Here is a 10,950-nt window from a genome sequence, read left to right on the forward strand (position 1 = left end):
ATGCATAATGTCAGCAGCTGTCTCTCCATCTAGCTAACTATCTCTATATTGTTTTTACACTTGTATTTTGTCACAATATTATTTTAGGTTAAAACATCATTAAAACGTTTTCTCAACTTTCATTGCAGGTATTGAAAACCAGTACTTTCTGGTGGATGTAATTTTCACAGAGATGCAACTACTCAACAACTTCCCAAGTTATACTAGCCTTGCTCCACAGCAACAAACTGAACAGTGCCTGGGCAATGGTCACAGATAATGCCCCGTACTGCCTGAAGACATACAAGGAGGTTCTGAAAGGAGTGATACAGTGGCCATGTAACCCGTCTCTGCCATGTCATCAATCTGGTGGGTGAGACCTGGCATTACTACAAACACTTCTCTGAAGTTGCATCACTTGTAACATGGATGAGATCTGTCTTCGTCAAGAAGCCTGCCAGAAAGAGATGGGGGCGCTTCCTCATTATGAAGGAGTTCGTGCAGGCCAAGGCACCTCCTGAAGCAGTGAGCCCCCGATGGAATAGCTGGTTTGAGGCAGTGAAGTACCATGCAGAGCATGTTCATTAGTACAGAGTTTTTGTTGGCAGAAAAATCACCATCCCAAGCAGTCACAAACATCCTCAGCCAGCTGGAAACAGAGAAGGTGCAGGCCATCACTGTTAGGGTAACCATCTCAGAGGGCTGCGCCAAACTGATAACAGCTCTGTCAATCCTGAAAGGAACCCGCCGTCCCACAGCAGTGTCTGCATACAATGTCATGGAAGATCTGGGCTCTTACCAAGTGAACGGAACGGCAAAAACATGTGGGTATAGTGCAGAGACAGATGAGCCATTGAGAAAGATGGCGATTGGAGAGAGAAGGGAGGTGCTTGACCATCTCCATGACGCATTCCACTTGGACTTCAAAATTGTCAATGCACTGGGACACACATCCAGCCAGAGGTCTACAGGCTGGCTAGGGTGTTCGATCCCAGGCAGGCTCCAGCCATGGAAAATCAGATTGAAGCCCACACACACACACACACACACACAACTGAAACCCATCAACAGAGCTCAGTGAAGAAAGGATTGCCTACCAGAACTGTGTCCAGGAAGCCCTCAACTGCTTTGGAGCTTGCTGATTACTGGAGGGGCCTGAGTGCGAGATTCCCAAGAGTTGCAGAAGTGGCAGTGCCCAACATCTACTTCCCAGTCGACAGAGGAGTTTCAGCAAATACAAGACTCTACTCACAGACAAGCAAGAGGTACTCACCGAGCTCAACAAAGAGGCTGACAATCATGTACTTCAAATGGAGAGGTCTGTGATAGATGAAAAACCTACAATGGACAGACATAGGAGCTCATAGGGTAGTTCCATAGGTTGCCTATTGCATGAATCTTTATTTATGATAAACTTATGTTTCTTATGCTTCATTTCACAAAAAAACAATGAATGCAAAGTTGTTACACAAGAATAACTATGTTTTTCCGATTGCATTGTTGCCTATATTATTGCATTACTTTTTATTATTTATAATGAAACACTTTGTAGAACTGTATTGAAGCACTTGCCTTGATAAAAAAAAGTGCAATGTGTTGCATCATTAAATGTTTCTTATTAAATTGTTTTATTCATTCACATTATTAGACACTTTAATTTGCTTAAATCATAAAACAGAGTTCAGAAAAATAAATCTAAAAAAGGGAATTTGGGAAGAAAAGAAAATGGATTTCATAGGGCCCTATATTGTTATTTTTCTTGTTAAATGGCTCTGCGGAGGTCGTAGCAGGACTTCTTGTACTTGTTCCTTTCCTCAGCCTTAGCCTCAGGTTTGGCTATTGTGTGCGGTAGCCATGTCCTTTTCGCTTAACACCAGGGGAAAAGGCAAACCGTCACTGTGAGGGGGGGGGGGGGGGGGCAACGTCTCTGAACCATTTCCTAACGAAGCAGGTGACGGAGGTGGTTAGCTCGTCGATGCTATCAGCGGAGAATGGGACATGTTCCAGTCAGCATTAGCAAAGCAGTCCTGTAGCATAATTTCTAAGGACCATTTCTCAGAGCAAGTCACGAGTACTTCCTGTTTGAGCTTTTGCTTGTATACAGGAAGCAGGAGTATGGAGTCATGATCTATTTGCCGAATGGGGGACGAGGGTGGGCCTTGTATGCTTGCTTCTGGGTAGAGTAACAACGGTCTAGGACTTTATCGCCCTTAGTGGCGAGGGAGACGTGTAGATGGAAGTTCGGTATCACGTGTCTTAGAGGCGGATTTTTTTTAAATTTTTTTTATTTTATTTTTTATTTTTTTTAAATCGCCGGCAATAAGAAAAGCAACTTCCGGGTGCAAAGTTTCCTGCTAGTTTATAGCCTCGTACAGTTAGCTACTTTTTTTTGTCCTTAGGTGACAGGGAAACAGAGGGAAAACTAAGGACAGACAGAGGGAGGATGAGGTGTGTGTTTAGTCATTTAGGCTGGTTGACAAAGCCTGACTAAGGGCCAGTCAGTCAGGCGAGTGTCATCATTGGTTGTGACAGAGAGACTGAGGCATCTAATCGTACAGTGTTTCAGAGCAGTTGCAACACCAAGACATTTCTATTTGAATTCTGAGATACCGTTTTGATTTCTTGGAAGCTATCAAAGATGTGCAACACTGTCTAGAAGCAACAATGTCTCACTTATGGGATTAATAACTCAAAAATATGACTGAATCAAAGTATTATTATATGTTCCGAGTCGCGTCATCGCTTGTAAAGCTGCTAGTTAAAACGTGAAGGCCGAGGAACACTGCTCTCCTAGTCAGTTTGCTGAGAGCTGGCCTCTGCGCAGGCACGCCATTGGGGACATCAACAGCCCATGCAGCTAGCATCACTGAATTGGATATCATTATAACTAATGGCTCTCTGAATCGGGAATGGATCACACTCACTAGATCAGAGAGAGTGGGGGGGGGGGGTCCGATTTACAGGGTTGTGTGATATTTGGTATTCATAGTGCGTGTGAGTAGCTTTCCAGTGCGACCATATAGGCCTATGCTAGAACTAGGCTACACAGACACAGTAAAAGGAAGACCATGTGCTCAATACTCTTGTAGTGTTGCACGGTATACCAAAACTTTAGTACTTTGCCAATACTAGAACTTTCTGTACTTCTGTCAAATGTATCACACGTCATCGACAGAGAGAATCAAGTCTAGCAGCGCAGCCGATGTCTCCTTTATAGTTTGAGAGCACCGTGCCTGCTCCACTTGCTCACTGCTAGCTCCAGTCTAGCCTGTCCTGAGGAACCACTGCACCCCCACTGGGAGTCTGGTTGCGTCACCACTTACGCTGCACAGAACACTCAAATAAAGCAACACGGCATGTAGAAATGTTGATTTATTTACTGTTCGCAACAATGTCCATTAGACGACACTGGTAGCTTCCAACTTTGTAGGCCAACTTTCCTTGCTAGCGTACAGCTGAACCTAACATTAATTAACTACCCTAGTACTTTGTTTGTGATATTCAAACCAAAACGCAAAATATTGCTGATTTCAAAATAGGTCACCAAAACTTTATTAATTAATTTCCTCTCCACATCAATATCATCTTTGCTGGAGCTGACTGTGAACGAGGTCATGGGTCTTAACGAGACCACGTCTTTTTATAAAAGTGTGCGCTGTTGCTTCTTCTACGTAAATGTTGATCAGGACAAGAAGTCCCAAATGGAAGACTGATTGTTTATCATCTGCAGCCCCATGAAATCAGCCAAAACAAGCTCAGTAACTCAATGAATGTGCACACTCCTATTGAATAGGCAGTCACCTGTACTTGATTTAACCCCTGTTTATCAATAGACTACAGACTTACCATTCAAATAAAATGACCGTTATGTAGGTAGTCAGTTTACCAAAGTCAAATGAGTTGTAGAATTGATTAATTAACGCATACATCCAAAAATCAAACATTTCAATAATAAATGATATTGAACTTAAGAGAGCCGTCTGAATCAAGTTCCATTCTGTGACTTTGGCTAATACGCCTTTTTTTGCAGTTGTATTGTTTTTGAATCGAAGTCAAAATTCTGCTATCGTGACAACACTATCCTTGGTGTAAACAAGTAAAAAGCATGGTTGGATTTGGAACCCAAATTCTAATAATCACAGGAAAAGTATGTGCTGACATTTATTTTATATTTAGACAGACATGCCCAAATCTCTGTACAGCTGATTAGGAAAACAACACATGGACAAACTGCACACATACAGTGAGTGAGTAATAACATATCCACTATAAATTTTATAGCTGCCATTTAAAGTGGAACTGAGTGTTTTAGCAACATTAAAAAAAAAAAATTGTAAGTATTCATATACAGCCTCAGGAAGAATGGCGCATGTTTTTTATTTTTTTTACATTTTCTGACAAGCGAGCACTTAGTCATTTTCAAGTTTTCATATTTTAATTCTATAGCAATATAGATTGGGAAAGACACCGTGCGTTTGGACAACTAATAGACACTTCAGGAAATAAACTTGTCCAGGAACAGACTCTACACAAACTGGTGTTTGTAGGCTCCAGTAGGCCTTCATGCAAATAAGCCATTTGCCACACAGGCCTGCCATCCTTCATTTTGAACTGGACTTTGTGTTTTTACAGGAAGTAACATCGTGACTTTTGATCATTAGAAAACATTTACCAAAATACCACAACACACACCTGAATGGATTTCTGCAAATATGTAAATCCCAAGGGAGTCCTGTTACATTTGGGAATTTTGCAATCCCATTGACCAAACAACTATGAATAGGTAGGCTCCCTCTCTCTGTTGCCTATGCACATCAACAACTAATGTTAGCCTGAGCAAAATTACCTCAAATCTAACAAGGGAACAGTAGATAAACCCTCTCAAACTTTTAGCTTGCTAAAATTGCACTGATAAACGATGGGGAATAGTAGCCTGCTCGCCTTCTTGTCCCAACCCATGTTTTGACAACTGAATGGGAACATATCTGCCCATTTGACTGATGCCAAATAAATTGACAACTAAGAGATATTCTAAGTGTGGATAACAGTTGCTCAAGTTAAGCATTGCTAGCTAACAAAGTGATTCACATCTTGCTAGCTAACCAAATGACACCTGTATCTCAAGCTGTAGCCACCAAAAAAATTATATGGGTGGAAAAGTCAGCAACTCATCCAATGACATGAAATCCTCCCAGCAGCTAGCTAGCGGCGTTAGGCATTTTTATCTCACTAAATAAGTAGCTACATGAATAGACATGACTGATAAGTTATCCTAACATGGCTAATTTGTGATCATTGCCCCTGCTAGTTTAATTATATTGACATTCCCAGCCGTAGTTACATTAGTCTTTTCTCTTCCTCTGAAACAGTGCATCCTGAATGACTGTCGGCAGCAAATGTACACGGCCAGCTGTGATTTACAACCTGATAGCAATATTTGTTAGACTAACAAGAAATGTGTTGGGTGAATTATATTAATCATCCATTGAACAGCATCCATCTATTCTGCCAACAATGCCTTACTGTACAACGGAATTTTCAGTAGAATATAACCTATTTTTAAAGCCAACTTTGTAAGAGGTTATGTAGTAAACTCAGAATGTCATACTTTGTACTGATATTATAAATTGTCTTTGTCATATCTGTAAAGTAGTTCAAAATCTGTCAGTTCCACTAATTACGTTAACTATTTTGTACTTCTCCATTACCAGCTCCATGCATGTTACAGTGTGTGTGACCTTACTTGAACCTTTCCAGAGCATATGGATTGGCTTTCAAAACAGTTATGCCTTACTGTGTGTGTGTGTGTGTATTAGAGGTCGACCGATTCTGATTTTTCAACGCCGATACCAATTATTGGAGGACCAAAAAAAAGCAGACAGATGACAACAATACTGAATGAACAATACATAAATAAAATCCATTTAATATCAAATAAATAATGAAATATTCTCAATTTGGTTTAAATAATGCAAAAACAGCATTGGAGAAGTAAAAGAGCAATATGTGCCATGTAAAAAAAAGCTAACATTTATGTTCCTTGCTCAGAACATATGAAAGCTGATGGTTCATTATTCCCAGTTAAAAAGTTGTAGGTTGTAGTTAAGAATTATGACACAGCGACCATTTCTCGCTATACCATATACCTTTGACTATTCTAATTGGCACTTTAGTATTGCCAGCCTAATCTCAGGAGTTGATAGGCTTGAAGTCAAACAGCGCTGTGCGAATCAGGCATTGCCAAGAGCTGCTTGCAAACGCAGTAAAATTTAAATGAATGCCTGCTGCTGCCTACTACCGCTCAGTCAGAAACTGCTCTATCAAATCAGACTTAATTATAATAAACACAGAAATACGAGCTTTTGGTCATTAATATGGTCAAATCCAGAACCTATAATTTTGAAAACAAAACGTTTATTCTTTCAGTGGAATAAGGAACCATTCCGTATTTTATAGAACAGGTGGCAACCCTAAATCTTGCTTTTACATTGCACAACCGTCAATGTTATGTCATAATTATGTACAATTCTGGCAAATGAATTACAATGTTTGTTAGGAATAAATGGCCTTTCAACAGTTCGCAACGAGCCAGGCGGCCAAAACTGCTGCATATACCCCGACTCTGCGTACAATAAACGCAAGTGAAGTGACAATTTTCCTAGTTAATATTACCTGCTAACATGAATCTTAACTAAATATGCAGTTAAAAAATATATATATATATATATATATATATATATATATATATATATTGACTTGTGTATTGATTTTAAAAACGACATTGATGTTTTATGGTTAGGTACAGTCGTGCAACGGTTGTGCTTTTTTTGAGAATGCGCTTTGGTTAAAACGTCACCCATTTGTCGAAGTAGGCTGTGATTCAATAATAAATTAACAGGCAACCAGCTTCACCCGAAATGCTTTTCCAGCAGTCTTGAAGGAGTTCCCACATATGCTAAGCACTTGTTGGCTGCTTTTTCCTTCACTCTGTGGTCCAACTCATCCCAAACCATCAATTGGGTTGAGGTTGAGTGATTGTGGAGGCCAGGTCATCTGATGCAGCACTCCATCACTCTCCTTCGTCAAATAGCCCTTACACAGCCTGAAGGTATGCTGGGTCATTGTCTTGTTGAAAAACAAATGATAGTCCCACCAAGCGCAAATCATATGGGATGGCATATCACAGCAGAATGCTGTGGTAGCCGTGCTGATTAAGTGTGCCTTGAATTCTAAATAAATCACCAACAGTGTCAACAGCAAAGCACCCTCACACCTCCTCCTCCATGCTTCACGGTGGGAACCACACATGTGGAGATCATGGTGGTTGTCTTTGTGAGACGCAGAGTAGGTGAACGGATGATCTCCACATGTGTGGTTCCCACCGTGAAGCATGGAGGAGGAGGTGTGAGGGTGCTTTGCTGTTGACACTGTTGGTGATTTATTTAGAATTCAAGGCACACTTAATCAGCACGGCTACCACAGCATTCTGCTGTGATATGCCATCCCATACTCATCAGACAAAAGGACAGATTTCCACTGGTCTAATGTCCATTGCTCATGGTTCTTGGCCCAAGCAAGCCTTCTTATTATTGGTGTCCTTTAGAAGTGGTTTCTTTTCAGCAATTCGAACATGAAGGCCTGAATCACACAGCCTCCTCTGAACAGTTGATGTTGAGACGTTTCAGAGTTCAAGTAAGATACATTTATTCGGGATGCAATTTCTGAGGCTGATAACTCTAATGAACTTATCCTCTGCAGCAGAGGTAACTCTGGTACTTCCTTTCCTGTGGCGGTCATCAAGAGATCCAGTTTCATTATAGCGCTTGATGGTTTTTGCGACTGCACAAAGTTCAAGAAATTTTCCGGATTGATTGACCGTCATGTCTTAAATGATGGACTGTTGTTTCTCTTTGCTTATTTGAGCTGTTCTTGCCATAATATGGAATCGGTATTTTACCAAATAGGGCAACCTTCTGTATACCACCACTATCTTGTCACAACACAACTGATTGGCTCAAACACATTAAAGATATACCACAAATTAACAAGGCATACCTGTTAATTGAAATGCATTCCAGGTGACTACCTCATGAAGCTGGTTGAGAGAATGCCAAGAGTGTGCAAAGCTGTCATCAAGGCAAAGGGTGGCAACTTTGAAGAATCTCAAACATATTTTGATTTGTTTAACACTTTTTTTGGTTTCTACATGGTTATTCAAAAGTTGTCTTCACCATTATTCTACAATGGTAGAAAATAGTAAAAAGAAAATAAAAACCCTGGAATGACTGGTACTGTATATATTTAACTTTTTGTTTATGAGTTTTCATTGTTGGACATAAGGCTGTAAAAATAACATGAAATCAGTTTCAAGTTAATTTAATTTAGGAAATCTGGTCAAGTATTCCAATTAGGTGGCCCCCCGACCATCTACTCAAGAAAATAAAAAGTTGGCCCGCGGCTTAATATAGATATCTGATCTAGGCATAGTAGCCTCGCTCCATGCAGGCCTAAACTTCAGCCAACACTAAGGCATTGAAATCTTATTCATATTTAAAAAGTGATTGACCTACAAGGAGCGGCAGACTTCATGCATTAGAAGCGTCTTTATTTCAAATAGACAGATTAGGCTAGCTAGACGCCTGCAACCACACCAGCACAAAACACTGACTTCACTCTAAAACAATTAACCGTTTTACCAAAATTTCCACTGATAGCATTCAGCTTATGCAAATATATATATATTTAAACACAGGAATGATTGACAAACTGACGTTACAACATCCACCCAGACATATCTACCAAAAACAGGGGCATTGCCTTTTTACACTTGCAACATTTATTTACCTTGGCATGAGCCACTAGCCTCACAGCTGGGTGCAAGAGACAACAACTCAAGAATTCCCACACATAGCGGTTTCCTTGTGAAAGGTCAACAACAGAGGGAGAAACAGAGGCAAAATAAGCATTATGGACAGAGCCTGCCAAAGGAGCTGCTCAAGTGACAGCATCATGTAACTAATGCCTTCACACTGTGACAGCCAAAGCATACAATACTACTGTCAATGGGAGGATGCTACCCGCAGGCCTGCAATCACAAAAGCCCAACATGTGTGGAAGAGCACTTTGAAACAAATAAAGGCCTTCAGTTTTTTTTCTCTCTCTCCCAAGTCACAGGCTTGGTCTCCAAATAGCCTAGGCCTCTATAGGGCTACAGAGGACAAATAATTTCATCTAGGTTCGTCAACAAATCCTCACACAAATTTGAGAGAATAATGAAGGCAGCCAAATCTATTAGATCTAAAAAAATTGCCGTATCTGAGGGAAGTGTCTTATTAGAAAATCGTCATATTTCTCAAAATAGTGTCCAAACAGGTTAGCTAGTCTCTGTAAAGTACCATGGCAATTTCTAGGCCACATTGGCAGACCTGCATCATCACGGACACTAACTAGCCAGAGTTAAACGTAACGTTAGCTAGCTATAACACTACATCAATAGTTCAATTCGTGTGGCAACAAAACAACCGTGGAACTAGCGTTAGCTAGCTTTATTTCTTTAACCCTAGATGGAGTTCCCTAGGGCAAGAACCATGAAAAGTTACCCAGAGTACACAAAATACCGACAACATTATTAGCTACAAGTCAAGTGTAACTAGTTTTATGAAATGGTAAAAGGTGCTAATTAGCTAACGTTAGTTTATCCCCAACTTATCTAGCTAACGTTTGCTAATCTTTAGTAAAATTGCAAGGACGTTGGCATTAATGACCATGAGAAATATTGGGTGATTCCGTGTATTTTAGCTAACCAGCTAGCTAAGTTAGTCAACTAGATGGCTAGCCAGATAGGTAACTTTGAGTTACATGTATCGCAATCATTTGGGAGTGTATTAGACCGGGCACACTGATCACAACGGACGAAAACAAACAATCGGGTGGTTAGATATAGCTAAGTTAGCTAACTACTTAGCTAGGCCATAGCAGCAGTTGGATATCTAGCTAGTAGCTTGGTTAGGTGTCCGCCATCTTTTGCTGGCATTACTTACTGATGATGATAGCACGGTCCATTACCAGTTAACGTTAGCTAAAGTTAGCTAGCCATTTCAAACAAATATATTGTAGCTTGCTAACGTTACCAGCTCGCTAGTAGTAACCAATCACTTGGTATCTAGTTAAACTATTTCATCTGTTATTTCAGTTAATTAGCTAGCTACTATCTAGTTCGCTAAACAAGATCCTATGCTACCTCAAGCAAAGATCTCAAGTCAGTTGAGTTGGAGGAACGTAGCTAGCGTAGCTAATGTTAGACAGCTGAAATACAAGCAGACTCAGCTTGAAGCAGGAATGTACAATTGTAGAGGACAGACATCCAATGTCTCTAAGTTTGGGTGGTTTACCGTGCCTGTAGCTCCAACCCGGTGTTATAAACTCCCTGTAGCTATGTTCTCTCGATAAACAGCCAGGCATTAACCTCTCAGGCCGAGCGTCCAGCTACGATTGCCGTCTCTCGTCACAAACAGGTTCTCGCATACACCGTAGTAGCCTACTAAACTCAACTCCACGATTTATGAAGGAGTTGTGCGACAATTTGCGTGTGCGGACTGAAGCTCCAACGTCACATACACATATTTTATTTTAATAAAAATGACGTTTTTATCCATAACGACTGATTTCCGCAGCCAACGAATAGCCCACATATAACAATGTAATGTGTAATAAGGGCTATTCTATGGGCCCTGAAATCAGTCGTTTTTAATAAAAACGTCATTTTATGTGATGTCGGAGCTGATTTCCGCAGCCAACGAATAGCCCACATATAACAATGTAATGTGTAATAGGGGCTATTCTATGGGCCCTGAAATCAGTCGTTTTTAATAAAAACGTCATTTTATGTGATGTCGGAGCTCCAGTCCGTCCACACTGGTCATCGCTCAACTCCGCCGGACATGTTTTATTGTTGGACATAAACTGTAAAAA

At 40.5% G+C, this 10,950-nt stretch overlaps 1 protein-coding gene across 1 annotated transcript in view; it reads right to left on the reverse strand.

Annotated features, from left to right (window-relative positions):
- The window catches only part of LOC139420396 (NEDD4-like E3 ubiquitin-protein ligase WWP1), a 62,033-nt gene extending 51,457 nt beyond the window's left edge, over window positions 1–10,576 (reverse strand). The window contains exon 1 of the mRNA XM_071170451.1: window positions 10,371–10,576. The gene's annotated coding sequence lies outside the window, so the exon portion shown is untranslated. The remainder of the gene's footprint in view (window positions 1–10,370) is intronic.
- Between the last annotated feature and the right edge of the window lie 374 nt (window positions 10,577–10,950).

The sequence above is a fragment of the Oncorhynchus clarkii genome, chromosome 11 (assembly GCF_045791955.1).
Source record: "Oncorhynchus clarkii lewisi isolate Uvic-CL-2024 chromosome 11, UVic_Ocla_1.0, whole genome shotgun sequence".
NCBI classification, from domain to species: Eukaryota; Metazoa; Chordata; class Actinopteri; order Salmoniformes; family Salmonidae; genus Oncorhynchus; species Oncorhynchus clarkii.